This window comes from Pygocentrus nattereri, chromosome 19 (assembly GCF_015220715.1).
Source record: "Pygocentrus nattereri isolate fPygNat1 chromosome 19, fPygNat1.pri, whole genome shotgun sequence".
In the NCBI taxonomy this organism is placed as follows: Eukaryota; Metazoa; Chordata; class Actinopteri; order Characiformes; family Serrasalmidae; genus Pygocentrus; species Pygocentrus nattereri.
In genome coordinates, this window is record NC_051229.1 from 33,832,565 (window position 1) to 33,838,564 (window position 6,000).

At 41.2% G+C, this 6,000-nt stretch overlaps 1 protein-coding gene across 2 annotated transcripts in view; it reads right to left on the minus strand.

The window, feature by feature from the left end:
- The window catches only part of LOC108424041 (death-associated protein kinase 2-like), a 36,935-nt gene extending 32,495 nt beyond the window's left edge, over positions 1–4,440 (minus strand). The window contains exon 1 of one of the 2 annotated variants that reach the window (XM_017691789.2): positions 4,200–4,440. The gene's annotated coding sequence lies outside the window, so the exon portion shown is untranslated. Of the gene's footprint in view, positions 1–2,121; positions 2,173–4,199 lie in introns of those variants that run through there. The other variant, XM_037531206.1, reaches the window with a different exon arrangement.
- Positions 4,441–6,000: the final 1,560 nt, after the last annotated feature.

Consider the following 6,000-nt stretch of genomic DNA (forward strand, 5'->3'; position numbering starts at 1 on the left):
GAATTTACTATTTCTTAATTATTTTGAGTTAGAACAGCTTAAACAAGGGTCCCCAATACTCAAATACCCCAATCAACAAAACAAATGGAATTAGTACAATTTACTAAATTTACTTAAGTGTAAATGAGTTACTGAACATAAAACATTTAAGGTAATCAGTTTTCTCACATCATTTGAGTTGACTTAACTCATCAGGTTTTACGGTGTGTGAAACAGTTTTACAGGAATATTAAATCAGGTGAAATTATTATGGATTTTTACAGTAGTATTCTATCAGTAGCATCACTATCAGCAACATACTTTCTTAATTATGAGTTGACAGTTTGCTTGAAATCAACTCGTTCAAGATTAACAATGAATAAATAATAACAGCACTAATAAATTGCCTGATGAACGAAAGCTGTGCCTTATCATTGTGAGAATGCGCCACAGCTCCTGTAATCAACAGGAACAGATGTATGCATGTGCAATGAATGGTACAACAAAAGGGACCATTAGTGGCGTGTCCGCTCGCCCTCCCGGTTTTCCATCCTGCCATCTGAGATTGTGAGAGATCTCTAGCAATAAATATTTACACAGGCTGTGGGGAGAGCAGGAACAGCCCCCATTTATCAGCGCACGCCCCAAAAGCATTGTCAGGAGAATGCACACACGTGCTGTCTGGTCATCCTCAAACCCAGCACAGAAACGAGGTCTTCTGAGAGATAAACATAACACAATAGGAAGGATGGTCAACTGTGGAGTGGATGGCTTTAGTCAAATGAATGACTTGGTAAAAAGTTACACGAATTTCCCAAACAAGTAAGAAACAAGCCAAAATTCAGGCTTTGAGATGGCCACCATGTAATTTACGCAATGTTTGGTCATTTTCATACATAATAGTATGTCAGTATCAGAACCAACATAAGCAGTTTTATTTGAGATTACTTATTAATTGATACACTGCACAATGTCAGTAAGCTTGCATTACTTTTTAGCTCTATTAGCCTTGCAGCCAATGTGTGGTTAAGACTTTTTAGAGAGGCCCTAGTGGGGCACACAATTCAACTAAAAATAGTTTTAAAGTCTTACAGAGACTTTTTTTTTTTTTTTTTTTTTTTTTTTTGGTTCCGGCTGCATCAATGAGCCTTGGCTAAAACAGCCTTTATTTGGATATATATATCCTTTTATTGGATATGGAGCTGCACATTGTTTAAAATGATAGAAGTAGCATTACTACATTAGAAGAAAGCCGCTAAAATATGGTGTGCGTGCACCCTGTAAAACCTGAAAGTAAAAGTCAGAGGTCTCGGGTTGGGAGTTTTACAGAACACATCATACGTATTTACGCATTAACGTCACACACACAGGCTCAACAAGAAGGTCTGGCTCAATGTTTCGGTCTAGTCCATGCTGTTACATGACGACACATTATAAAGAGGTGCTGAAAGGGAAAATCAAATGAAGGCAGGAAAGCAAAAAAGGTTTGTCGCTAGAGTCCCAAAGCTAACTTCTCTCAGTCAGAGCGGAGAGCTGCACAGGCTCAGCAGAGTGTACATAAAGCGAGCATTATTGCTAGTACAGATAGCTCAGCGCTGCAGTAATTCCTCAGTTACTTTTAACGCCTGAACAAGCCAAGTGTTATTACACACTTCTCTAACCTAAGAAAACTTCCTTTAGTTTACATTGAAGGCCCTGTACTTACTGAACAACAAGCCTGGAAGATTAAGAGGTTAACCTCTCCCAAAATATAATGGGACTGCATTGCTTATTACTTCCTAGAAAAAGTTACCTATAACTTCACTGAGTAAAAAATGATCTCTCTATATTGGCACATAATGCTGCTTGTTTCAAACATTATTTCCTAAAACAAATCAAAAGCAAAATCATCCACCACCATAGTGAGATAGTTTTCAATTTACAAAGTTAATTCTATACAAAAAGGTCTAGAAAAGAGTTAAAGAATCTGGGATTATTCTTACAACCATCTCAAAGCTCATGTATTGAGTCAAGAAAAGATGACTTCGCCTGCCAAATTAGCAAAAATAAACCCATAAATGAGATTTTAAGGTGGACTGCTGCATGCATGTAGCCTTCAATCAAATCAGCCTCGTTCTCAGTTTTACAGAAAAAAGGCTTTACCTTTTCACACAGCGGCTGTTGGGCCTGAGACACCTGAGCCAGTGCAGTTCGGGATGTGCCAGCTAATACTGGGTTCCACAGCAAACACTACAGCCAATTCACAAGTAAGGCAAATGACCCCATGGCCCCGCCCCCACCTCTCCGACATGCCACTGCTCAAAGCTCCAGCACGAAAACAAAAGAAGCACATTTTAGACACTAAACATACCTTAGCTGCCCAACTACATTAGCTGGAAAGTCGGAAAACTGACTTTACTAAACAAATCCTTTAAGGTCGCTGTAACTCAAGAAAAAAGCTGAAGCCAACACTCATTTGGCCATTTGACTGGAGTTACTGGAATGTTGCAATTAATGCTTTGCATAATGTATAACAAGAGAATAAAAACACTAAAACGGACTGAATAGACTCACTGTATGTCAGGAAGGAGGAAAAGGATTAGCCGGCTGCTGAGAGCTGACCGCAACATCCGTGTGTTGATGACAGAACCACTGAGACCCCTAGAAATTAGGGCTACTCGATTATGGCAAAAATCATAATCACTATTATTTTGGTGAAAGTTGAGATCATGATTATTTAACTTGATTTAATTAATTAAATTTTTTTAACAGTGGACTTATAGTGGGCAATACAGTATATCTGAAAAACAAATAAAAAAGAAAAGACGCACTGGATTTGGAACACAAGAAAAACCAAGAACATCACAGCGAAAAAAGGAATGCAGAACAAACTTGTTTATTCTCGATTATCTTGTTTTCATAATCGTTGGCCAAAATCATAACTGATAAGAAAATTTGATTATTCACTCAGGCCTACTAAAAATTGTGCCACGGAGGCCCAGAGTCCAGCGTAGATCCATAAAAATAATACTGTCCTTTTTAGTCTTTTTAGTCCCCCTGGCATAAAAAAACTTAACCCATCTTAAACTTAAACTTAACCCATAAAAAGGACCCCCCCCCCCCCCCCCCTAAAAGTAGGGTTCCCTCAGTAGAACCTGGCCATTTCCACCCCTGCCTAGAACCAACCATCCAAGCCAAGAACCATGTAAGGACTTTTATTTCAGAATGTTTCAAAAACGTAACAACCGACTGGCCAGACAGTGCAGAGACACCGGACGCCAGCTAGTCTCTGTTTGTTTTATCTCAACTTGACGGCTCCCCTCTCTATAAAGCCTGAAAAGCTTCTGCAAGACATCGGCCTGACCTACCGTGACCCCGACTCCCAATCCCACAGAGGAGACATCCAGCAGTGCAGCCACACCTCCAGCAAGCTTCCCTTACAACTCCAGCAAGCTAGGATCAGCCACATGAACCTGACATACCTGCAGCGCTGCCTCCAGCTGATGTGCTCCATCTAAACACAGTCCGTTCATAAATAACTGTTCCCGTGTGCTGCTGCTTGGGTGCAAGTCGAGAAGTCAAATAGTTGGAATAACTGGAATCCAGTTAACCCAAGGGCTGCTATCAGGAAAAGTCACATTTTTTAAATAAAAGAGCTTGATATTGTGCGTAAACATGGTTAAAGTTTCAAATCATTCACTCCCCAGTCCATACAGACCATATATGGAAGCTCTGTTTTGAATTCACTGCTTTTGTGATGTCACAAAAACAACACATACAAAGTATTCAGCCTACAGCCGATTAGCACCGCCCACTCGGGCTGAAGTTATAAGGAGTGTTGTAGCCTGGGCTGCTTTTTTGAATAAGGCACGTACAAGGCCGGCCAATTAGAGCAGAGCTCATTTACATACAGCCTCTTACATGCACAGCCTGTTTCATTCTGGGGGTTAAGAGATGCTGGAAAACGGTCATTTAAAACTGAAGTATTAGTGTTTGTGGTTCAAAACTCTTTCTCTCTCTCTCTCTCTCTCTCTCTCTCTCTCTCTCTCTCTCTCTCTCTCACACACACACACACACACACACACACACACACACTACAAGGGTGACAGGGTCATTTAAACGTGCAGCAGGTCTCTTGTGAGCACGCACACCGCAGAAATGCAAACACTTCCTAAGTGAGAACTAGAGCAACAACACAAAGTGACACTGAAATGACAGAAACAGTTCATTTCGCAACGCACCTCGAGCAGCAAAGCAAGAATGATCCTCCGCTCTCCTCGCCCACCTGGTAAAGTCCTCGTCTGTCTGCGATCAGCTGAAAGTGTTTAGCTCGCATCCCTGTCCTAAAATATCATTCCGCACACAAACCACAGAAAAGAAACAGACGAGGTGAAAACATCGTGTTTTCCGGCGACAGATGTCGCCGCGCCGCGCTGCTCTGACTTCCCCTCACACGGAGGTTTAGTTGCTAAACTGGCCAAGCCGCGTTGTTCCTCTCCACCCGTATTCCGACAGGACACGCCCCCTCTCCTTCTATTGGCTAATAACAGAGATGGGTGTGGCAGGCGGAGTCCGTAGGCAGGGGTGTCAAACTCCCAACATTAAAACAAAGTGAACCTTCAGATATTACATAATTAATTCTTGAAATATTAAAAATAAAAATAAACAAATGTGTAAATACATTATGGTACACAACATTATGCATATTACAATAGAGGACACTGCATTACATTACGTTGCAGTGCATGCTGGGGATTGTAGTGCAACACGTCTAGCATCCATAGAAAAAGACAATAAAAAGCCCGTAGTGTAATCCTATCTGTTTGACACGCAGACTGTAAAGAAGAAATAAAAGTAGAGAAACTAGCGGTCAGAAACTGGGATATGAAAAATGTTTAATGCTTCATTTCTTTTCTTTACTTTTTTTTTTTCTAATTGCTCTGTGTGCAAAACACAGTAGGCTAATGGTTCTGAACGAGTGAATCTGCATGTGTACAGATATTCACACACCTCACTTTAAGCTCATTTGTCTCTTAGTTAAATAAGGAAGAAAAGTTTACATAGCACTTTTTGCAGCAGGTGTTATCACAAAGCAACTTCACAGAGAAATCTGCATTACAGAAAGAAGATCCGGGTCCGAGCCCCCATGAGCGTCGCCAGTGGAGACAGTGACAAGGAAAAACTCCCTAAGAGCAGGAGGAAGAAACCTTGCGAGGAACCAAGACTCAGAACCCATCCTCCTCTGGTCAACACTGGAGAGCAAACACTGTTAGTATAAAGTATTATAGTATTATAGAACGAAGCAGGAAAAACAGGTGGGGCAGTGGTTAAATTGTTAGTTCATGATTATGCAGCAACAGCAGCATCTGAGGGTGAGGATTGCACAGCGTTGGTTATTCATAGGTTAACAGTCTGTGTGCTTGTCAGGTTCAGTGTGTTATATGTAACTAATGCGTGACTTACCAAGACTAATCCCTTGTATTTGTAACAAACTTGGCCAAATAAAGTGATTCTGGTTCAAAAATACAACACTAAAAAATAAAACAATATTAGTAGTTAAATGACTGGCGACCTGTCCAGGGTGTATCCTGCCTTCCGCCCGAAGACTGGTGGGATAGGCTCCAGCACCCCCCCGCGACCCTGACGGCGAAGCGGATTAGAAAATGGATGGATGGATGGATAGTAGTTAAATGTGAAGGACAGAAATGGAGTAAAAAAGTCCTCACGAATGGAAATGAGTGGTACATTTGAGTAGAGGTGAAAGTGTCCCAATCCTCAGAGAACCGAGTCCTCTTACAAAACTGAAGCAATGGAATTGGTTCCCTTCCACTTCTCGCTATTGGTGAACTACTAGTCAATCCCAGCCCAGGAGGCAGGGCTTTCCGGAAAACGGGTAGGAAACAAATAAAACTACTGTTAAGGCAACTTTGGAAATATATCTCTCATCAGACTGACTGTAGGGACACATTTCTCACTGTGAAAAACAGGAATCAGCAAACAGTCTGAGAGAAATGAGTCATATGTAACATATTGCCTACATAT